The sequence below is a fragment of the Nicotiana sylvestris genome, chromosome 6, assembly GCF_000393655.2.
Source record: "Nicotiana sylvestris chromosome 6, ASM39365v2, whole genome shotgun sequence".
NCBI lineage: Eukaryota > Viridiplantae > Streptophyta > Magnoliopsida > Solanales > Solanaceae > Nicotiana > Nicotiana sylvestris.
In genome coordinates, this window is record NC_091062.1 from 63,092,108 (window position 1) to 63,117,904 (window position 25,797).

Here is a 25,797-nt window from a genome sequence, read left to right on the forward strand (position 1 = left end):
TGAAAACTGCTCAGAGTCGCCAAATGTCTTACTCGGATGTTCATCGTAGAGATTTTGAGTTCAAGAAAGATGATTGAGTATTTTTGAAGGTTTCCCCTATGAAGGGTATCATGCGGTTTGGGAAGAAGGGAAAATTGAGTCCGAGGTATGTCGTACAATACAAAATCATTCAGAGGATTGGTCAGGTGCCATACAAGCTCGAGCTGCCACCCGAGCTATCATTGGTACATCTAGTCTTCCATGTGTCTATGTTGAGAAGGGTTGTAGGAGATTCGTCCGCTATTATGCCGGTTGAAACTATTGAGGTTAATGAAGAGCTGTCGTATGAAGAAGTTCCAGTTGCCATTCTTGATAGGCACGTTCAAAAATTGAGAAATAAGAAAATTGCATCCGTGAAACTGTTATGGCGGAACCATCAAGTTGAATAAGCCACTTGGGAAGCCGAGGATGAAATTAAAAAGAAGTACCCACATTTGTTTGAATAGTCATGAAATAGCTCTTATGCATTTAGCTCATATAAACTATTATCTTTTGATTTCATCTATGTAAAACTATTCTATTTTGTTTTGGTTATATATATGTTGCCTATGGGGCCATGGTTAGTATTGTACGAGTTATATTATGCCTACGGGATGTGTACCAGCTATTAGGATGTGTTTCTTGGGCTCTCTAACAGGTGGATAAGGCCTAGAAACAAAGGAAACTCTGGCAAAATTTTCGAAAATTCAGAGAGTTAGCCAAATTTTGAGACTAATAGTATGTTAAGGTTGAGAAAAAAATCAGAAGGTTGCATAAGAGATTGCTAATAAGCGAACCTTGATCCTCATTCGAGGACGAATGATCTTAAGTGGGGGAGGATGTGAGGCCCCATGAAAATTTCCACTCTAAACCCGAAAGCTCGTAATGGCAATCAGGATCATGTGTTAGAGATGCGTAAAATTCTTCGTGGCAAAATTTATTGATGGAACAACATGAAGAAGGATGTGGCGGACTTTGTGGAAAAATGTCTGAATTGTTAGCAAGTGAAGGACGAACATCAAAGGCCCGGTGGATTGGCTCAAAGCATAGAAATTCCTATGTGGAAATGGGAGATGATTAATATGGATTTTGTGGTAGGGTTTCCCCGCACTCCGCGCAAGTTTGACTCAATTTGGGTAATCGTGGATCGATTCACGAAATCACTGCACTTCTTGCCAGGTAAAGCTACCGACACAGCGGAACAGTATGCTCGATTGAATATCAAAGAAATAGTCAGGTTGCATGGCATTCTAGTCTCGATCATTTCAGATCGAGGGGCTCAGTTTACAGCCAACTATTGGAAGAAATTTCAGTAAGGTTTGGGCACGCAGATAAATCTTAGCACAGCTTTTCACCCCAGACTGACAGGCAAGCAGAGCGGACTATTCACACGCTTGAGGGCATGTTGTATGCTTGTACTCTAGATTTTAAGGGTAGTTGGGATGACCATTTGCCACTCATAGAATTTGCTTACAACAACAGCTTCCATGCTAGTATCCATATGGAACCATTTGAGGCATTGTATGGTAGGAGATGTAGGTCTCTTATTGGGTGGTTCGAGGTTGGAGAAGCGGAATTGATAGGGACGGACATCATGCATCAAGCCATGGAGAAAGTCATGATTATTAAGGAGAGGTTGAAAACTACTCAGAGTCGCCAAAAGTCTTACACAGATGTTCGTCGCAGAGATTTAGAGTTCAAGGAAGATGATTGGGTATCGTTGAAGGTTTCCCCTATGAAGGGCATCATGCGGTTTGGGAAGAAGGGAAAATTGAGTCCGAGGTATGTCGGACCATACAAAATCATTCAGAGGATTAGTCAGGTGTCATCCAAGCTCGATCTGCCACCTGAGCTGGTATTGGTACATCCGGTCTTCCATGTGTCTATGTTGAGAAGGGTAGTAAAAGATTCGTCCACTATTGTGCCAGTTGAAACTATTGAGGTTAATGAAGAGCTGTCGTATGAAGAAGTTCCAGTTGTCGTTCTTGATAGGCAAGTTTAGAAATTTAGAAATAAGGAAATTGCATCCGTGAAAGTATTATGGTAGAAACAACAAGTTGAGGAAGCCACTTGGGAAGCCGAGGATGAAATTAAAAAGAACCCACATTTGGTTATATATATGTTGCCTATGCGGCCATGGTTTGTATTGTACGAGTTATGTTATGCCTACGGGATGTGTACCTGCTGTTAGGATGTGTTTCTGGGGCTCTCTCACAAGTGGATAAGGCCCAGATACAAAGGAAACTCTGGCAAAATTTTCGAAAATTCAGGGAGTTAGCCAAATTTGGAGACTAATAGTATGTTTAGATTGAGTAAAAAATCAGAAGGTTGCATAAGAGATTGATAATAAGCGAACCTTAATCCTCATTTGAGGACGAATGATCTTAAGCGGGGGAGGATGTGAGGCCCCGTGAAAATTTCCACTCTAAACCCGAAAGCTCGTAGTGGCAATCAGGATCATGTGTTAGAGATGTGTAAAATTCTTCGTGGCAAAATTTATTGGTGGAACAACATGAAGAAGGATGTGGCGGACTTTGTGGCAAAATGTTTGAATTGTCAGCAAGTGAAGGCTGAACATCAAAGGCCCGGTGGATTGGCATAAAGCATAGAAATTCCAATGTGGAAATAGGAGATGATTAACATGGATTTTGTGGTAGGGTTGTCGCGCACTCTGCGCAAGTTTGACTCAATTTGGGTAATCGTGGATCGATTCAAGAAATCCGCGCACTTCTTGCCAGTTAAAGCTACCGACATAGCGGTACAGTATGCTCAGTTGTATATCAAAGGAATAATGTTTTCCAGAAAAGTGGGTTTTTACGGTCGAAAATGCGGTCGCATTACGGCTATGCGGACCACATAGTCTCCGCAAAGTGAATCAGTGTGTTGGCCAAAATGATGCTAGCTATGCAGCCAATTATGCGGTCGCATACTCGATATTCGGGTCGCAAAGTCGTCGCATAATTCCCTTGGGATTTTGTAAGGTGCAGTTTCTGCGGTGCATTATGGGACCGCAGAATGGGTATGCGGACCGCATTTCTGCCTCATACCAATGCAGTGTGTTCAGGTTTTGGGGAGCATTTTTACGGTACATTATGCAGGCCGCATGTCATCTCTCACTTTTTTACACATAGCTACAAAGGGTCATTGGTGAGGATTCATGGGGAAAAGGGGGTTTGCATTGCATGTATGTGTTCTTGAAAAGTATGGTGAATTATAAAAGAGGAGGCTTGGTTAATAGGCTAGTGTAATCTTGCATAAAAGAACCATAAGGCCTTAATGAACACTAAATGCTCGGAAAAATGCTCAAGAGAGCTTAGATTATGATCTTTTCTTGATTACGAGTTAAATTGTGCTATATTGCTTAAATAGATTGAAATGCGAACATTTCCGAACGTTATAGGATTAAGGAAAGCTCGGTTGAGGTATATATGGCTAAAACCCTGTCTTTTAGAAATTGAGCTTCATCGGTGTTTGTGTGAATATGGTAAGGTTAAAGTTGAGTTGTTGCATTGAGTGTTATTTTACATAAATTGGTGTTGTAATCTTATATGCGTGAAAGATGTGTCTCAACATGATAAACGTGCTATCTTGATAACTTGAAAGGGGCAAAAGATATGAATTATGTAGTGAAATGCTTAGACCTTAAATTTAGATAGAAGTTGCATTGTTGTGCCATCTATGTGAAATCACCTCTATGCCTATAATTTTAATTGCTCTTGTGTGTACTTATTATCCTAAATTACAAATCTAACATTGAATGTGGGCCCACGTGCCTACGAAATGATATATGTGAAACAAAGTGATTGATGCGAAGGGAACAATGCCTTGGAAAGGCGTGTTTAACCAAAAAATGAAATTTTAGTCAAAGCTAGAATTTAGAAGAACACGGGTTACTGATAATCAAAAGAGTATATAAAAGGAAGTAATTTAGGTAGCAAGAGAGTAATCAAGAGAAAAATAGGTAAACCAAAGTTTATATCAATAGTATTTCGTGTCCCCACAATTGATTAGATGTCTCCCTTTTATAGATATCTTGGAGATATATGTTTTGCCCAAATTATAATGAGGCTATTATGAGTAATTAGAGACATTTCATTCTACGTTACATAATCATTATATTCAATACAAATTCTCTGACGTATTCCACATTTAATGCTTATTAAATGCCCTATCTACACTCTTTTCTATTGCCAGATTCATTCTTTTTTATTCTCGGATATAAATGACTTAGATAGGTATGGGTGCTGGGTTATTTGTATTCCTTCCCGTGCCTCTTCCTCTGCCATTTACTCGTATCTGTTGCAACTCGTGCCTCTTGACTAGTTGTAATTCTTTGACCATTTGACCAGTCTACGTGTTTCGACACGTATTCAACACGTTACCTTTATATTTAAATACATTTTTTCCCAATAAAGATAGTCCCCCCACTTTCCATTTATTCATCAGTTGAATATTTGGGAAGTGGATTTCATTAAAAGAGAATTTTTGTCACCATTAATACTATGACAAAATTGACGCTTCAATTGTTGCTTCCATTAAATATTCCGTACACGTGTATTTTTTCCATTGGTTTTGTAGTTTTGCAGCCCTTTTAAAGGCTTTTTACGACTCCATTATTCACAAAGTGCTAGTTATCATTATTATGGTCCTTCCATCACTGCACTTTTACCTTTGGCGGTGACGTATTAATATAAATATAACTTCGTTCCTTGTCTTTTACCACATAAAGCTTATTGAAGACTTAATTCCTCACATTATTCTTCTTCGCCATGTCTTCACCAAATCCTAACCCTAGGAGAGTTCCCATTTTTGATACATTCCCTAGTGCCCCCATTAGACATAGAAGGGAAGGTAAACTCGCAGCGGTGGTTCGTCTATACCTTCTCCTAGTTCTGGTCCTTCTTCCAGAACCAGAGGTTCCCTTTCTCACAAATCTTCTTCTAGGGATAAAGAACCTTCTGAACCATTACGTGAACCTTTATTAGAGGAGATAGTCCCTACAGAATTATCTTTTTACCATGATAGGGAATCTCTTAGAAACCAGGTTTCCGCCTTAGATCGTGCAGACGCTTACCCCAATCAAATTACAGAAGTTTTGAATCTGGTAGTTCGCAAAGACTGCCATTGGAGTAATGATTTTCCCATTATTATCCCTAATCCAAATAAGAGAATTACTTCTTACTTGACTGGGTTCTCTTTTGTTTATACATACCCTTTCACTTTAGGGAAACCAGCTATTGACCCAGTTATTCTTGAATTTTGCTGTTTCGTTAATGTCTGTTTGGGTAGAATTGGCCAAACCATATGGAGGTCTATTGCCTGTTTGAGGCATTTAACCAATTTGGCTAACGTTTCCTTTACTTTCCCTCACCTGATTCATCTTTACTCCCCTAGACTTTTCCGTAATGGCATTTTTACCCTAGTGGCCATGAGTAAGAGGGTTTTAGTGAGCCTTGAAGATGACGAAAACCATGGCTGGTACGCCCGATTTGTTGCTGCCCCCACTGCTAATTTAGTGGGTAAGAATAACGTTCCCTTCCCCTTTTTTAGGACAATCTTATCGGCAGAGAAATGATGAACAGAATCCCTCTCTTGGAGAAGGTAGCACGTGATTCTCAGTTGGAGGCGATCAGTTGGAAGGAACAATTTGAGAGTGCACAAATTGATATGGAAGATTTACAAGAAGGCAAGAGTACCCTAGAACAGCAGGTGCGGGCTTTAACTTCAGAGTTAGCGGTTTCAAAAGCTTCCTCAAGCTAAGTAGAGAAAGACAAAGTACATCTCGAATCTTCCTTCTCAGAGCAACTATCTAAGGCCAGCGAAGAGAACAGAGAGTTGAAGGAGCTTTTGAGTCAAAAAGAAGTTTACACTGGGGAGCTCGTGCAAAGCTTAACTCAAGTACAAGAAGACCTTCGAGTCTCGGCTGATAAGGTTCGTACTTTAGCGAGCTCCCATGCCTCTCTTCAAGCTTCTTACAACTCCGCCTTGGCTGAAAATGTAGAGCTAAAGAATGAGATTGCTGATTGGGAAAAGGATTATGAGATCCTTGAAGAAAAATCTGTTGTTGAGGTAAGTTGGGCATTTTTTAATTCATGTCGAGATACCCTAATTGAAGTTGGCCAAGAAAACTTCAACCTAGAGTCGGAGTTAGCTAAGATCAATGAAACCATTGAAAAGGCTCAGCAAACTCAGGACTTCCCTTCTCCCGTAGTTGAAGCTCCTGTGAATGTTGAAGTTGATACGGGTATCCCAACTCTTTCAAGCCCAATCGAGCCTGTTGTTACAAGCCAAATTGAAACCGCATCTGTTGATGCACCTGCCAAAATTGAGCCCGCTGCTATTGATGTTCCTGCTTCAGTTCCACAAACTTCTCAGTGACCAGTTTTAATCATTTGAATGATTTTGTTCTTGTTTTTATTTTTGAAAATTGTAATCAAACCCTTAGCTTCATTTGAGGGTTGATTTTGGAAACGCAAGTCCCCAAGTCTTTTATGGGGCAATCTGTATAAACAATTTCATAGTTTTATGACTAAGTTTGAACTTAGTCCTAGATTTTTTACATATTAAGAAGTTTTTCATGTTATTATATTAAACTTCTGTTTGCTTTATTCTTGCCTTTATTTTTAAGGACTTACAGAATAATTTGCATTTTTATTTTTCAAAAATGCTTCTGTTAAACTCATGACTAATTAATTTAAATATGAGTTTTATAAAATAGGGCCCTTTTATACTTCGACACTAAATGAAGAAGACATCTCAACTTCATAATGGGGTTGTCATACGATAAAAGAAATAGGAACACACATGTTTCCCAGAAATAACTTTGACTAGTTTTGAATAATACCTTACATGTATTTGAATTACATCTATAACTTTCTCGTAACTGTTTTTCTTGTAACAAATTTTTTCAAAAGAAGAATAATAGACACGGGGTTTTTTCTTCTAACCTATTTTAGTACATAGCCTTTACCATAACTATAATGAGGTTTTTCTTTGGCCTTAGCTCATGGCTTTATCTCGTGACCTTGTGACTTTTACTCTGCACTTGACTCTTTTAGGCTTGATTTCTCTTAATCTTCTTTGCCTTCTTTATACACATATCTGTGTATATTATGTAGTCCCCCAAGTGTTTGAGTGTTGAAGTATGAAACCTCGAGCACTTGATAGATTCTCTTATTTGGTCCTTTTCCTGAAAAGGAAAAACATACGGGACTCAGAAGCGCGATTTTAGATGAAGGCTGCTTAACCCGTATGAATTTCTATTAGAATAATTGTAACCCTAGGCCAGGAATTTTAGGTTATTCTGTGTGCCTTATAGGTCGTGACTCATCATTTAGTACGGGTTAGCTTTTTGCCTCATCTAAAATCGTTAGTAAAATTTTAACAATTCAAAAATTAAATTTGAAATAGTGATACCTGATCGTGGGTATTCCTTAGAAATAGTATCTCTTCAAATGAACAATATTCCAATGTGAAGGTAGTATTTTGTCATCCATTGTCTCCAGCTCATATGCTCTATTGCCTGCAATATCACAAACTCTATAGGGTCCTTCCCATGTTGGACTTAATTTACCCGCGTTAGTTGCCTTTGTGGATTGAAAAAACTTTTTAAGCACGAAGTCCCCCACTTTGAAGAATCTGAGGCGTGCTTTTCGGTTGTAATATCATTCTATGACTTGCTTTTATGCTGCCATTCATATCAATTCAACTTCTCTCTTCCCCTCGAGTAAATCTAGTTTGATCCGCATCTCCTCGTCATTAGATTCTTGTGTTGCCTATGTGAACCACGTACTTGGTTCCCCTATCTCAACTGGAATTAAAGCTTCAGCTCCATAAACCAATGAAAATGGTGTTTCTCCTGTACTTGTTTTTGCAGTTGTGCGATATGCCCATAAAACTCCAGGTAACACTTCAGGCCAGTTACCTTTTGATTCCTCTAATCATTTTTTTTAAATTATTGATAATAACCTTGTTCGTTGACTCTGCTTGCCCATTACCCTCCGGATGATAAGGTGTTGATGTAATCTTTTTAATTTGCCAACTTTGAAAGAATTCCGTGATTTGAGCTCCAATAAATTGAGGGCCATTATCACACACGATATCCTTTGGTACACCGAATCGGCATATGATATTCCACCAAAGAAAATCTTTGACTTCCTTTTCTCGCACCTATTTAAATGCTCCTGCCTCCACCCATTTAGTAAAATAATCAGTGAGTACGAGCAGAAACTTTACCTATCCTTTTGCTTGTGGTAATGAACCCATGATATCCATTCCCCATTCCATAAATGGCCATGGGGCAATGACCGGGTGTAATAATTCCGTAGGTCTATGCATATTGTTACCGTACCTTTGGCATTTATCATATTTGGCCACAAAACTTTCTGCTTCTTTTTCCATTTTAGGCTAGTAATAACCTTCCCTAATTAAGGTTCTTACCAATGACCTTCCTCCTGTGTGATTCCTGCAATGTCCCTCGTGTATTTCTTTCATTACATACTCCATTTGCGAAGGTCCGAGGCATCTTTTTAAGGGACCACCAAACATTTTACGATATAAATTGCCTTGCTTTAAGCAGTACCGAGCAGCCTTCTTTCGAAGCACATGAGCTTTCTTCTTATCATCAGGGACGGTACCATACTGCAAAAAAGCAACAATCTCATTCCTCCAATCCTAAGTTAAATTATTAAAATTTACCTCATACTTATGAAGATCGACAACTGAATGAAACAAATGTATAACTGAGGCATTTGCATCGCTTGCCACATCAGCTTCAGATGTGAGAATAGCTAGGGCGTCCGCTTCAACATTTTCATCCCTTAGTATTTGTATAACTTTCTAGGTTTGAAATTGCTTTATCAATTCCCATACCTTTTCTAGGTATTGTTGCATCCTTGCTTCCCTAGCTGTATAAGTCCCCAACATTTGATTAACCACAAGTTGCGAATCACTCTTAATTATAATCTGATTTATGCCAAGCTCTCATGCCAATTCTAGACCTACAATCATAGCCTCATACTCCGCTTCATTTTTAGTTATGGAGTGACATTTAATAGCTTGTCGAATGGTCTCACCCGTAGTTGGTTCCAAGACAATCTTTAAACCTGCACCTTTTACATTAGATGAGCCATTAGTGAATAAAGTCCAAGTTTCCGGGTTAGCCCCATTGAATACCTGTAATTCTTTTTCTGCTTCTAATTGCATCTTTTACCTAAAATCGACCACGAAATCAGCTAACACTTATGATTTTATAGCTAAAATTTCGTATTCACTTAACTCTATTGCCCACTTAGCTAACATACATGATAGCTCATGCTTATGTAATATATTACGTAAAGGGTAGGCAGTTACTACGGTGATAGGATGACACTGAAAGTAAGGTCTTAACTTTCTAGAAGCTATGATTAATGCAAGTGCAAGTTTTTCTAACTGATGATACCGCGTCTCCGCATCAAACAAAGATTTACTAACATAGTATATAGGGGATTGTTTACCTTGTTCTTCTCAGACCAAAATAGCGCTTACCGCAACTTTCGAAACAACAAGGTAAATGAGTAGTCTTTCCCCAGCCTTTGGTTTTGCCAGCAAAGGTGGATTTGATAAGTACGTTTTCAAATTCCTGAGTGCCTGTTGACATTCCTCATTCCATTCGAAATGATCCTGCTTCTTAAGGGCTAAGAAGAATTTAAAACACTTCTCTGATGATTTAGAAATGAATCTTCCCAAGGCTGCAATTCTCCCTGTTAATATTTGAACTTCTTGCTTGTTTGAAAGTATATCAGGGATTTCCTCAATGGCCTTGATCTGTGCAAGATTTACTTCAATACCACGGTTATAAATAAGAAAACCCAAAAACTTGCCTGATGCAACCCCAAACACACATTTTTCGGGATTTAACTTCATATTAAATTTGTGCAAAATTGAAAATGTGTTAGATAAGTATGATATGTGATCTTTTGAATACTGAGTTTTAACAAGCATATCGTCTATATATACCTCCATAGTCTTTCCTAAATGCTCTTGAAACATTTTGGTAACTAACCTCTTATACGTTGCACCTGCATTCTTTAGACCAAAGGGCATTACTTTATAATAGTAAGTCCCCCTATCTATTATGAATGAAGTTTTTTCTTCATCTCCCGGATCCATTTTAATCTGATTATAACCTAAATATGCATCTAAAAAATTTAATAGTTCGTGACCTGTAGTTGCATCAATTAATTGATCTATGTGTGGGAGTGGAAAACAATCTTTAGGGCAGGTTTTACTTAGATCTGTGTAATCTACACAAACCCGCCACTTACCGTTCTTCTTTGGAACTATAACAGTGTTAGCTAACCAGTTAGGATATTTTACCTCGCGCATGGAACCAATTTTTAGCAAAGTCCTTGCTTTCTACTTTCTTTTACACAAACCTGTATGGAACCTGAATCACCTGATTCTTAAAAGTCCTTGCTTTCTTTTCTTTTGCTTGACAGGAGGGTATGATGGATCTTCATTTAGTTTATGGGTCATCACCTCCGGGGGTATTCCTGTCATGTCAGAATGTGACCAAGAAAAGCTATCCACGTTAGTTTTCAAAAATTCAATTAACGTACCTCTCATACATTGGCTAAGATTGGCTCCAACATAGATTTTTTATCAGGCCATTGAGCAAATAACACGACCGACTCTAATTCCTCTATTGTTGTTTTGATATTTTCATTCTCTTCTAGTTCTTGAATGGTATCGGGCCTTGAATATACATCTGTTTGCCCTTGTTAAGTTGAGGTTTGTGTTGTGGGGACCTTAACCGCCTTCTGTGATTGCTATTTACCTTCATTTCTCGTGCTTGTATCTGCAACAGAGTTGATAGCGATGGCTGTATGTTGATCACCACGAATTTGATAGATTCCCCATGGCGATGGAAATTTAATAACTTAATGCAAGGTTGAAGGAACAACATCCATTTCGTGGATCCATGGTCTCCCAAGGATCATGTTGTAAGCCATTTCCATATCTACCACCTAGAACTTTGTATCTTTAACGACTCCTTCAGCGAATGTGGTGAGTATTACCTCTCTTTTCGTGAGGACACTACAATTATCAAATCCAGATAGAGTATACACCTTTTGTATCACTTTATCTTCAGCTTGCATCTCATGTAATACTCTCAGTAAAATAATGTTTACGGAACTACCTGGATCAATCAAAACTCGTTTCACATTAGTATCATGTATAATTAAAGATATTGCCAATGCATCGTTATGAGGGGTTAATACGCTATTACCAATGCATCGTTATGAGGGGTTAATACGCCATCTACATCTGCGTCATTGAATGTAATGTTGTCTTCCTCTAAAACATTCCGCACCCATTTCCCTTAGGTAATTGTTACTTTGGAAATTTTGTTAGCTGTAGTATATGATATACCCTTGACGTATTCACCCCCACTTATAACGTTGACATTTCTTTTGGGAGAAGGTAGTTTTGGAGGTTCCTACCTGTTCTTCATGTAAGCTTGCTTGCCTTTCTCACTGAACAACTCAGTAAGATACCCTTGTTTTAATAAATGATCAACTTCACTTTGTAAAAATCTGCAATCTGCTGTTTTATGTCCGTAGTCTTTATGAAACTCTCACCAATGGTCACGGTTGCACCTGTTTGGGTTCGATCTCATTTTCCTTGGCAATCGAACCTTATCTCCCATGCTTCTCCAAATGATTACGAGCTCGGAGGTGCTGACGTTGAAGTTGTAACCACCGAATTTCGCTTTTAAATTACTATCATCATCTCGTGACTCATAGTTATTTCGCTCGTTCCTGAATCTTGATGAAGAACCTGATTCTCTGTTTCTTGATCTGTGATGGTACCTTTGATTATCCTACTTTGACTGTGAATCCTTTCCCGCAGGTCCCATGTAAGGCTCGTACCTGTTTTTACTATATCTTTTTTCGGTCTCCGCACATCTCAAACTTACCTTTTCTTCTTTTTGAAATCGTGGAACAGTATCTTCCTCAATCCTCAACTTCGTGCTATACCTATTATAAACATCATTCCACGTTGTAGCTGCGAATTCTCGAAGGCTTTCTTTGAGCCTCCTCGTAGCTTCTGAGCTTTTTCATTCAAATTACTTGTGAAAGCTATAGCTGCCCAGTTGTCAAGTACACGGGGCAATGTCATTCATTCTCGTTGAAATCTATCCACGAATTCTCTAAGCAGTTCTGAGTCCCTTTGCTTGATTTTGAAAATATCCTCCATTCTTTTCTCTACTTTTTGAGCTCCCGAGTGTGCTTTGATGAAAGAATCTACAGGCTCAGCAAAAGAATTTATAAAATTTTCGGGTAATAGAGAATACCATATTAGTGCTCCTTTGGTAAGTGTTTCACCAAATTTTTTGACTAATACTGATTCAGTCTCCTGCTTAGTCAAATCGTTGCCTTTTACACCCGTCGTGAATGCAGTCATGTGATCTCGCAGGTCTGTTGTTCCATAATATTTTGGAATATCAGGCATTTTGAACTTTTTTGGAATTGGGAGTGGAGCAGCACTGGGCTTCCAGGGTTGTTGTGAATATCTATCTATAGCTACCCCTTTGATTATGGGCAGCACCCCGAGTATCTGCTCTATGCGCTCACTTTGCTCCTTGAGCTGTTTCTGCAATGTTAGTACTAAGTTTTGTAAATTTGAATTAACTAAACTACCTGGTTCTCCATCCTGCGATGCACTGGGGGTTCCACTACTGCCTGAATTAACAAGCCCAGAACGAGGGTTCTCTAGAGTGTTGTTACTTGGAGTAGGTATTGGGGGGGCAACAGGTAACTGGCTAACCAATGCCTGAACAACTTTATTGACCTGTGTGGAAATAATTTTTGCAAAACCTCATCCATAGCTTCAACATTTTCAAATTGATCTTGTCCATCAGTATGAGATCCCTCAGGAGTGCCTTCACGAGATCGCCGAGGAGAGCCTTGTGGAGAAATAATCAGTGCGTTATTATCCTGAGGGTCTCTCTAAAGTTGTTGGTTTATTTGGTTTTCTTGGTTTCCTTGAATGTTGTAATTGTTGTTCGACATAGTTCATGCAACGAGGAAAGTTAAGCGAAAAGAAAATAAATTATCAGATTCTTGGTAACGGAACCAATTTGTTTACCCAAAAAATGAAATTTTAGTCAAAGCTAGAATTTAAAAGAACACGGGTTACTAATAATCAAAAGAGTGTATAAAAAGAAGTAATATAGGTAGCAATAGAGTAATCAAGAGAAAAACAAGTAAACCAAAGTTTATATCAATAGTATTTCGTGTCCCCACAATTGATCAGATGTCTCCCTTTTATAGATATCTTGGAGATATACGTTTTGCCCAAATCATAATGAGGCTATTATGAGTAATTAAAGACATTTGATTCTATGTTACATAATCATTATATTCAATATAAATTCTCTAACGTATTCCACATTTAATGCCTATTAAATGTCGTATCTGCACTTTTTTCTATTATCAGATTCATTCCTTTTGATTCTCGGACATAAATGACTTAGATAGGTACGGGTGCTGAGTTATTTGTATTCCTGCCCGTGACTCTTCCTCTGCTATTTGCTCGTATATGTTGCAACTTGTGTCTCTTGGAAACTTGTAATTCTTTGACCATTTGACCAGTCTACGTGTTTCGACAAGTATTCGACATGTCACCTTTATATTTAAATACAATTTTCCCAATACAAGGCGGCCTAGCTGATCGTGCCGAGATCGAACTCTGCCTAAAATAGCGGTGGTTTTGTGAATGAATACCAGAAAGGAAAATGAGATTGTGATTGAAATATATGCCTCAAATGAGGCGACCTAGCAGATCGAGTCGAGATCGGACTCCGCTCAAGACAGCGGTGGTATTATGAACAATGAGGAATAGTATGAAATGCCCCAAACAAAAAGCTATGTAAAAGTGATGCGGAAGTTGTTTGATTCTTTTATTGGATAATGTGGTGATCGTTTAAAGTTTGAGTGATACTTGTGATTTCTTACTCTTGTATGAAAGTTCTTTCTAACTAGATGGTGTTTAGTTATACATACTAGCACTATTCCATGGTGCTAATGTCCCTTTTGCCGGGGGCGCTACATTTTTAAATGAACGTAGGTGGATCCATTGCAGATATTGCGGGTTGTGTGTAGCGGAATACCTTCTTCTTGAAGTCTTGGTGAGCCCCTTTCTCCTTCAAGGGGTTATATTGCACATCTTTTGTTGTAGACTTCTACTTTTGAGGTATAGTCAGGGCCTTGTTGCCGGCATTGTCATAACTTGTCTTTTCATCCTTAGAGGCTCCGTAGACATATGTGTGGGTTATGTACGGGCGTTGGATGGGTCCACGAACTATGATATAATTCTAATTCTCATTTTTCTAAAGTCTACTTGTATGGAATATTGGAACTTACCGACGGTCTAATGTTGTGATTTAAAATGAACTAACGTTGTAGAATGCACTGTCCTTCCTCGTCTAAATAAATAAATGAAAGCATGGTTTCCTTATTTGTATCGAGTTGGGTAGGAAGTGTTTGATAAGGCTTGCTCAGTTTGGTTTTCTAGATTGAGCACCGGTCGCGCCTCCTGAGGTTGGGGCGTGATAGCACTGACACTTTTTTTTAAAAAATTCGTATTGGTGACATGTTGTGGATCATTTTCTTCGTTCTTTTTGGTTGCCTCTCTTTCCCGAAACTGATTTTTGGCTCGGTCGCTAAGGAATTCTCAATGGTGACCCTTGCTGAGTAGTCGGGCTACCTATTCCTGGAGTTGTCGGTAATCTTCGGGCCTGTGGCCGTGTGTGTTATGAAATTCACACACTAAGTTATGGTTCCTATGTGAAGGATCTAATTGTACCGGCCTTGGCCACCCGGTGTCTCTGAATTTACTGATGGCGAACACGATGTCTAATACATCAATGTTGAAGTTATATTCCAACAAACGGGGTTCTTCCATCGGCCCTATGTACCTATCGAACCCAGCTCTGTTTACAAGTCCCTGAGGGTTCTGTCCTTGGTCAATCCTTTGATCGTTGCGGAGTATGTTATGCCTCGGGGCGTTTCTCCAGTCTTCAGTTTATGGCTGGTACCTTTCTTTATTTGGTTTTGGCTCCTTTGCCAAAACCCTGCTTGGGTATACCGAGCCCGAGGGGGCTCCTAGTTTGTCATCGTCGACCCTAATTTTCGATTGATATCGGTTGTGAACGTCCGACAAGGTAACGGCAGGATATTCAACCAAATTCTTTTTCAGTTGCTTCGAAGCCACCAAGCTTCATTCATTCAGACCTTGAGTGAATGCCTACACTGCCCAATCATCGGAGACTGCTGGTAGTTCCATTCGTTCCATTTGGAAGCTAGATACGAACTCTCGTAGAATTTCATTCTCCATCTGCTTAATCTTGAAGACGTCGGATTTCCTTGTTGCAACTTTGATGGCACCAGCATGGCAAATATATCTGTCGAGTTTAGGGCCAGGTTGTGATACCATATCATTGCCCCTTTGAAAGTGTTTCCCCAAACTTCTTCAACAAGACGGACTGGATCTCGTCGTCTTTCAGGTCGTTACGCTTCACTTTACAAATGTAAGCGGTAACGTGCTCATTGGGGTTCGAGGTTCTGTTATATTTTGGAAGGTCTGGCATTCTGAACTTCTTTGGAATGGACTTCGGGGTCGCTTCCTACCAGAACGGCTTTTGTACGAACTTCATTGATTCCACACCTTTCAAGATCGGGTGTGCTCCCGGAATTTTGTCGACCCTTGAGTTGTAGGTCACGACCTTCTTATTTTTGGCCTCTATCTTCTTCTCGCCCGATTCGATCCTGCTTGTGAGGTCTTCGAGCATCTTCACGATAGCGGGGTCGACTTCTGACCCATTGTTGCTTGATATCTCAGGTACCTGCTCGTTGTTGGAACATCCAGGCCATTCTCCTTGTGGTTCTCAAGATTGTTGTTCGCTGAGTCTGACATTTTGACCTGAAATCAAAGATCTTGGGCAAGAAAAAGTGTGAAAGATAACTTGCGTTATGTTGTTAAACCAGCAAGAAAATAATCACTATTATTTTTATCCCGACGTGGGCGCCAAACTGTTTACCGTAAAAATGGTAATAAAAATTAAATTTGATTTTGTAGTTCTAAAAATACGCGATCTATTTTTATGCTAGTTGTAAGGTAATTGATGCTTTATGAAAGACTTAGAAATGAGATAAGAGCTTGAGAGCAAAATGATAACCAAACAGAATGATTAATAATCGGTGCCTCGAGCTTGCCTATTCGACGGCCTTGGGGTCGAGTCTGAAGCTCGGCAGGGAGCTATCGAGGGTAATCAATGGGTGCCTAACAGCTATAATAAAATTAATGACGGCTCTTTATAGCCAATAATAAGCAATAAATAAAGAACAATAGATAGAACACAATAAATATAGGCAATAAATGGAAGCAATAATATCGAGAGAGTATGTTAGAGATTAGAGAGAATGTTCCTGTGTATTTAGTATAGACCAAAAGATCTTTACAAAATGACAAGGATCCCCCTTTCGTAAGAGGGGGAATCCCAACATAGTACAAATGCATTAATTACAAAGATATGGGCTTGGTACAACCTTTTAATGCCTTGATTCGCTTTTCTGACTAGCCCACTAGACTTGGCCAGCTATATGTACGCGCCTTGGGAACTCCACCTTAATCCGCTGAGACCGCTAATTCACCTTGCCTCGGGGCCGATCATTACATATACTATCTCGAAGTCTCCCATCGAGAATTCTTGGAGTTGATTACTGGAAACCCTCGAGATGCCTTGATGCTCGTGAAATCAAGCCGTCCATTTCTACCGTATACATAGCTATAGTAGGCCTAAGGTAGGCCCAATGTATACCCGGTCAGGACAAACCTTCAATCTCAAGTTCACATAGATTCACAATAACCCAGAAAACAATCTTCATAGAAAAAACACAGTAGCCATCAAAGATTCAGGAAAACAACCATGTAGACAATCCAATTGGCTCATTCAGTAAGTAGAAAGGGAGTAGGATGGAGCAGTTAGGACAAAGTGCCAAGGAACCTTAGACACTAGTGTATCAGAGTTCATAACGGTCTCAAAATGGACCCCGAGCAGTGCTCACACTAGGGAGGTTGATAGAGGAGATTTAGGGAATGACTAAGGACCAAATCCTAGTGTGTCCGAGTTCACAAGGGTCTCAATTGGACCCCGAGAAGTGCTCACACTAGGGAGGTCAACGACAAAACATAGGTAGCCTTGGCTTTCAGCCAGCTAAGAATGAGAATCCATAGAACCCAGGTAACAAGTGAGAGAGAGTAAACTAAGGTTGAGGGACAACACTTGAAGGATGCAAACATAGTCAAGTTGAAACACATAGAGTAGATAATCGAACATGCTTTAGGTTTTAAGGACATACTTAGCAAAGATTCAGGAGATAATGTTTAACACATAGTGCATAAGTAGTCACACATTATAGAACAGGTTTGCAGGATCGGTGTACATAGAGTCATAGCAAGAAGAAAAATTCAAAATAGGTAACAAAATTTAGACATGATAAGAACATGGTTGTTACAGCTACTAAGAAGTCAAGGAAGTCAAGACATACTAGAAGCATACTAGTAGAGAACAAATTCAGAATAGGATAAGAAACATGCTTGTGCTCTATAGTGAATGAATACACTCGTGCTTTTGAACACAATCAACTAGCCTTAAAGAGATACTAATTATGTCCGTTAAGAATATTCAAGTAACAGGGTTGATGGCAAAATTAAACACCGAAGAGAGACTAAAGTACAAAGGTCCTAAACATTAGTAAGTTGCAACACATAGGTTAGATAAACTTGAAAAGAATCTAATTAACTCAAATTAGGTTAGGCACGTTTCAAATAACCAACATAATGAATTCAAAGGTTACAAAGACCTAAAGATGAAGTAAAGCAATCAGAATTTCACACAAGAACAACCCAAAAAACATATTAAACTACAACCTCCATAAGTGAAAATATATTGAAATAACATATACATAGGAATGAAACTACGAAGTCCAGTAACTTACCAGTTAAGCAAAAATACAAGAAAGAACAAAAATCCACATTATTCTGAATATCAACGAAGAGCAAAACCCCATAATTTCAGTAGCATTGGCTTTCAGCCGGCCAAGAACCAGAATATAGAACAAAAGAATCAGATAACTAAGAGCAAATAACTTCTATTTTTTAGTAAACCTTTTAATGCTTCCAGTCTGTCTTAAAGGGGAATGGGGAGGGGTTTATATAACAATAGGAATTTAACAAGTAAATAAGAAAACACTGTAAAATAAACCATAAAACAGGAAGCAATAACATGCAGAATGAATAAAAATGGATTTAGGGAAAAATAGGTAAACCCCAATTTTAGGGAACGCAAATATCACCAGAATATACACGAAAAAGTAACATAGGGCGAATATAGACATAATAACTCTTAAATTCAAAGAATTGAACTAACTTTGGTTCGATCTATAGAGATGTGAAAACAATAGTATTAGGGTAAGTAAGAATCAACAGAAAATACAAAGACATTAGTACCCATAATAGAACAAAGGATGAATATAGACGGAATAGCAGAAAGGTGAAGGATTTGAACCAATTTTGGTTCGATTTTGATGGGATTTTCTTGCCATGTTTAGGCAAGAAACTAGGTAACACCATAAACGAGCAACCAGTAGTGAGAGGAGACCGATAAGGTAAGCAAATAATGGTAAAATCCCATTATCAGCGGGATTAAGAGAGGGAATTTGGGAGAGGCGGCTAGGGTTCTTCAAAAGATAAGAGAGATGATAGCATACGAGGGTAGCCGGTTGGAGGGAATGGCTAGGGTTTTGGGGGTTTGGTTAATTAAAATCGGGGGGGGGGGGAGGATGTGGGCCGTTGATCTTGAAATATCGACAACTGGGACCAAAAAACGAACGGGGCGAGTTAAAATGAAACGGGTACCGACCGGGTGTTAGACAGTGTTTTTTGGTCTTGGGCTAGGGTAATTGGGCTGGGTTATTAGATCCGAAATTGATTAGGAATTTAGGCTAGTTTTTAAATACCCAATATCTAGTAAGAAATAATTTATAAAAGTAATTAATAAATAGCAAAAATATTATTTGTGCACTTAAATGATTAAAAATAATAACATATCATTAAAAAAAATCATAAATAATGTAATTATACATGAATATAGGTTATTATTGCAAAAATATGCAAATAGCCTAAAAATGCAAATGTAATAATAAAAAATGCGGTAAAATATTAAAAAAACAAACATGTTGATGAAAATGATAAGTTTAGATGATTAAATCACCATAATAATTTGAAGGCTAATTATTGGGTATTTATATAATAAAATGTAGAAAGAAATTGATTTAAAACCTTTAAAAAGTTATAGAAAATTATGTAAAATTCCTGTATAGGTTTATAAACTAAATGATGATGTAAATATACTATTTTGAAAGCATATATATAGAGTTTAAAAATATGAGGGAAAAATTAGGTATCAACAATCCCTGCCTTTGATTGGGAAACTCCCCACTGTATACCTTCCCTGTGTGTTGTAGGCGTTGTTGATTCTAAGTAACTCCATGTTGTCCATCTCTTGTAGCCCATATACGCTTTTGAAAAGTAGTGCCTTGCCCAAATAAAACTGGGTGTTGTGACCATGACCTTTTCTGTCCAAAATTACAGCTTGATTCCTGGCCCTATGTGTGAATCTCCTCCTGAAACCTCTTCCTTGCATATAATGTTGTAGGTGTAGAGCAGCTACATGTTGTTCAGCTTATGTACCCTATGAAGTCCTTCGAAATACACTACCTCATCCATGGAAATCGGGGAAATGTGTGTTTCTTGTGTTTGATTCTATCCTTGGCAATGTATGCCGTAAAAATGGTAATAAAAATTAAATTTTATTATGGGATTCTACAATTACGTGATCTATTTTTATGCTACTTGTTATGCAGTTGGTGCTATGTGAAAGGCTTAGAAATGAGATAAGAGCGTAGAACAAGGTGATAATCAAACTGATAAATTAGCAATCGGGCCCTCGAGATTGTCGATTCGGGGACTCGGGGTAGATAATGACGCTCGACTGGGAGCTATCAAAGGCAATTGATGAGCGACTAACAGTTATGATAAAATCAATGATGGCTCTTTATTGCCAATAATAAGCAATAAATGAGGAACAATGAATGAAGTTAATAAATGGAAGCAATAATATAAAAAGAATGTGTTAAAGAGCAGAGAGAATGTTCTTGTGTATTTAGTATGGACCAACAGATGTTTATAAAATTGCAAGGATCCCGTTTATATAAGAGGGGGAATCCCAACATAGTACAAATGCATTAATTACAAAGATATGAGGATGGGACAACTAGTTGACACCATGATTTGGATCTGAACTTAGCTCGCTAGCCTTTATCAGCCCTAGTTGTGCGCCTTGGGAACATCCCACTTTCCCGTCATAGCCGTTGGTCTGCTTCGCCCTGAGGTCGAGCGTCGATAGCCTTTGAGGGTGAACCTCGACCCTAGTCTCGAACCTTGAGAAATATGGTTACGAGGCATCATAGCATTCAATAAAATTAGACCCTCCGATTTTACCGTATACAGATAGTCCCCACATTTCTTAGAGTAAAAGTGATAAGAAACGATCTTGAATTCCTGCCCCTTCGGTACTTCCGTAATGACGGCAGTCATAAGGTGCCAAAAGACGACATACATACATCCCCCGAAAGCCTTCGCATTGATTTTGACGGTTGGTTGTCCCTTGGCATCCTTCAACGTGCGTGCGGGGCTTCTATAAATACTTTTCTTCTCATTCTTTAAAACCTACTGCACCACCAAGCCCTCAAAAAGGTTCCTCCTACCTTTACTTTTGTTCTTTTTTAAAAATTCAACTTCCCTTTCTCTTCAAGAATCTTTTAGGAATGGCGAAAACTTCCGCCTCTGCCTCGCAGATAAGTGTGACCTCATCCTTTTCGATTCCATCAAAGGGCAAAGCGGCAGTGCCTCCTCGTGCTGAGGAATATGTTCCAGGATTTTTCGCGACGGCTTCCGATTTCAAGGTCGAGAGACCTTCTTCGAAGTTGGGGCGTCAAGAGCCTGTGTCTCAGTATATCAGCTCAATAACAGACGTCGAAAGGGTGAGGATTGATTGCTGCTGGGTAGATGCGGTGCTTTTGGAGATCCTTTCTCTGGAGGAAGATATAACAACATACACAACCGATTTTCTCTGTGTGTATACTTACCCATTTACCCTTGGGCCGGTGGGGCCATCCTTGCCTCCGATAGACCCCATGATTCTCAACATCTTCCAACGGTATCAAGTGACCCTCGACCAAATTCACCCTTCATTTTGGCACACTATTTACATGATTAGGTACTATGTGTGCATGATTGAGGAGATTCCCTTCACCCTCAATCACCTGATCAGGATGTACAACCCTTGTCTCTTCCGTAGGGGTCTAATTAAGCTCCATTGCCGAGCTCAGAGGGCTCCCTTTGCTTGTATCGAAGAAGTTGGGAACAGATGGTGGATGAGCCGCTTTGTCCAAGTAAGGACTTCGGACCTTATCCCGGTGGTGATGACGTCCAAATCTACTACTAAAAAGTAAATGGACATGGTCGCATGTAATATAACTTACCCAACTATGAGTCGGGGTCAAATCCCACAAAGAACAATATGTAGGCGATTATGAATGTAAGAGAATTATCACTTGTTATGCAATGCCAAACACTTAGAATTGATTTGATAAAAGATTTATACCTAAATGCAAAAATGTAAACTAACCTAGAAAGCAAGTAAAATGATCAATGGCTACAAGGATGGGTGCATCGGGAGTTACACTCAAGTAGCGATCCAATGTATTTCATGATTTTACACATATGAGTGAGTTTATGTTAATTAGCCACGCGTAATAATTCTATATTAGCTTCTTCCAAAGACTAGCAAGACTTCCTAATTGAATTATCCCTAAAACAATTAAGATATTAAGCACACCCAGAATGGCTGCAAGTAGTTCAATCATATCCCTAGGTAGAATCTATAAAATGAGGGTTAACGCCTCAAGTTCTTGTTAATTAATCTTTCCCAACCCCAAATAATCTTTCCCAAAATTAATTTAGAGTTAATGGGAGAGTCCTAGGGTTAGCTAATTCCTTTGGAAACATTAAAGAACAGTAATAATTAAATAACAATAACTCACTTCATAAAAGAATAAAAATCATTTAATACATAAGGACAACAAGCTATTTAATCCACACTTTAAATATGAATATTCCCATAAATAAGATTCAAGTGTTTGATAAAATACTACATACTTAGATATACAATACAAAGCAAGGAAATGAACAAATAAACATAAATGAGTAGGAAATTATCAACCAAAGGCTTCAAATCTTCAAGGCCGAAGTGTATGTGCAAACCCTAGCTTCTAACCTTGTTCTCTCTAGTCTTTAGAACTGAAAATATGCCAAAAGATACTTCACAAATGAGCTGGTTTGGGTATTAAATAGTTTTGGGGCAAAAAATGTGAAATTCCAAAAGTGCCCAGAATTGAAGCACAATTTTTGCATTTGCAAACAAAAGTTTGCAATTGCGAACTATGGTTACACTGCTTACTTTCGCATTTGCGATGAGGACTTCGCATTTGCAATGGTTGACTGTCCTGGTTGACTTCGCATTTGCGAAGTGTTTTTCGCATATGCGAAGGCTGCTTGATTTGTCTTCCTTCGCATTTGCGAAGGTCCACTCGCAATTCCCTTGACTACTTTGTTCGCATTTCCCATAAATATGGCGCAATTGCGACAAATGAGGCCCCTTCCAAGATTTTATTCTTTTTAGCTTCTTTTCGAGTCGTTTCACTTGGTTTCTTCAACATCACTTCTAAATCATATAAAACCTGTAATATAGAAGTAAATGACATTAAACACGCTATTTTATCACTCAAACATAGCAAAAATATAGGTTTAAAGACAAGATAAGTTGGTAAAATACCAACTTATCAAACCCCCAAACTTAAACGACAAAATTTCCTCCCAAGTATTTAACTCAACATTGCATCCTATCATACCAATCCAAAAAGGTTTACTATAAGGACAAATGCGTGACTTCGATTGGTACAAACAATTAAACCAATGCATATGAATTGCCGAACACTTTTCATGAACTTCATTACATTTCAAGTGCTCAAGCACGATGCAAATAAAGTAGCAAATCAAGTCATGACACTAAAGCTTCAAAATTTGTCTCTCTATCACAATTATCATTCTTTGGTCATTCCTTCCAATTGAAAATGGGATTAAATTCACAACTCAAATATCATGTGCCCTCACATTTAGGGGAGAATCCTACACTCATAAATCTTAATTCAAAATAAAAATGGGATATCAAATGGAAAGAATTAACTCTCTCTCACAAAGATGTTCAAATGCATACAAGTAGTACTATATGCTTGCCCTTCATGTATTTCTCCACTAATATAGACAACTTGGTTCAAAATCAATTAGTATATAATGGGTTGTAGTTTATGCTTTTGGTTAAGGTAGGGCATAATTTTGGTTAGAGTGACTCAATACCTCCCCAAGCACTACAAAATTTACAATTAAAGTCCACTTCCTTCAAATATATTCTCCATCCTTTCTTCACTTTTCATTCCACACCTAATCTTCCCTTTATTCACAACTTCTTCTTATTATTATTTTTTTCGTAAGAGGATTTTCTTCCTTCTTTTTCAAAATCAAGGAAGGTTTCACTTTTTATCTTTTCTCTTCTCTACCTTCCACCTTTTAAACAAGTTCCATATCACAACTTTTCCAACCTTCACCCACAAACTTAGGCTTTTAGCCTATGTTTACACTTTCAAAGTACTTAGGGAGGTAGGGTGCCAAAAACTAGATCAATAACGAACAAATGATTAAAGCTTGTAACATGGTTGCTAAAGAACAAGTTTAAAGGCTTAAAATGGGTTGACTAGGAAAAATATTCAAGGGTAGGAAATTTAAGGCATAATAGCGGTCCAAGGAAGGCCTAATATCATTTTTCAAACCGAGTTAGTCTATGATTTCACCCTGAAGCACATTCCGGGCAAGTTCTAGACTACAAGTAATGCAAAAGAACTCACAATAAATCTCACCGCACGTGGCACATGAACACTCAAGTGGAATACAAATCCAAAATCCAATTGAAACCAATGACTCAAAGAGGTTACATATAGCATTGGAAGCAATTTAGTGAATTAAAAGCCAAAATTTGAGTCTAAAAGTCATGACACCTTTACTTTAATTATTTTTTCTTTTTCAACAACCAAAAATTCATATGCCGAGGTTTAAATCATGCTGGTACCAAGCAAGCCACAACTTGGTCAATGGGCACAAACCCCAACTCAAACCATTTATTCTTCCTAAATTTGCATAAGTTATATCTAAACTCCAAGATTAATTCCCTTAAGAAAGTTGTCTATCTATCCATCATTGGGAAAAGTCGACAAAAATTTACTAAATTACCCGGTTCAATAAGAAAATTGACATCCTTGAAAAAAGAACCGTGGTACAAAGAAAACCAAGGATATCGCCACTAACATAAAACATACTATATGTAAAAAAAAATTAAGAAGCTAATAAACATCAAGTAACTAAAACATAATGAATTTCAAAACAAGAATTTTAAAAACTAATAAACATACCAATATCACACATCACATAAAAATACAATAACAACAAAATGAAAAGAACCACAGTACCAATCTACCATATCCATAGTTATCCACAATTATATAAGAGCAACAGTTATACAAAAAGCCACCCCCAACTAAAGATGTTGAAATGTCCCCAATGAAACTAAACATGATAGAGTAAAATGGTGGAAAATGCTCCCTGAATACTGCATCAGGTGCTCTCCTTGCTGTCTGACTCAGAGTCATCCTCCTTTCCTTCTTCCTCGGACCAAGCAACAGGAGCATTATCATCATCTACCGGCCTGGTCGATGGCATTGGATCTTGAGGCTTAAGGACTTTCCACAGCCCCTTCACACCCTTCCACATACGAGTAAAAATTTGTCTCTTTTCTTCTCCCTTTTCTTCATCTGGGTGTGTGCATTTGCTAGAGTTCCATACGAATTGTTCAACTCACCATGCGCCTTGGCCAACTTAGTGTATGCCTTCTGCATCATCTTAAGGTAATCCCCCTGCTTCCTCTTATCATCAATGTATTTTTGAAAATCTTTCTTTAATATGTAAGAGGGTCCCTCAGATGTCTCCCCAGGTCTTGGTGGAAGGCTAGCTAATAGCTCGCGCGATGCATCTCCTCACTAAGCACAAAAAATGGTCCTCCTGCAGATAATGATTGCTGACTACTCTGATCAACCTGAGAAGAAGACACCATCTTTCTCTTTTTTCTCTTAATAGCACCGCCCTCTCCTCTTTTATTCAACGGGTTTAGAGGCTTTCCCGCCTCTATCCAATTGTTTCCCGAAGCTTCTTCCACCCCAGCAAGCTGGCACATCTCAGTGATAAGCGATAGGAATATCAATGATGGACTATTTTGGAGCTGATAGTCCCTCAGTTCCTTGACGAAGATTTTACCAATATTTAGCTGAATACCATCAAGGATGCAGGCTATCATTTGAGCTCTTGTAACCGGTACATTACATATGTTCGATACAGGGGAGATACGACTGCATATGATGGCTAGCCATATCTTTGCTTCTGTCGTGAACTCTTTGGATGTGATCCCTCGTTTCTCAGCTGCCCATAGAACATCTGCACCCGGGCATA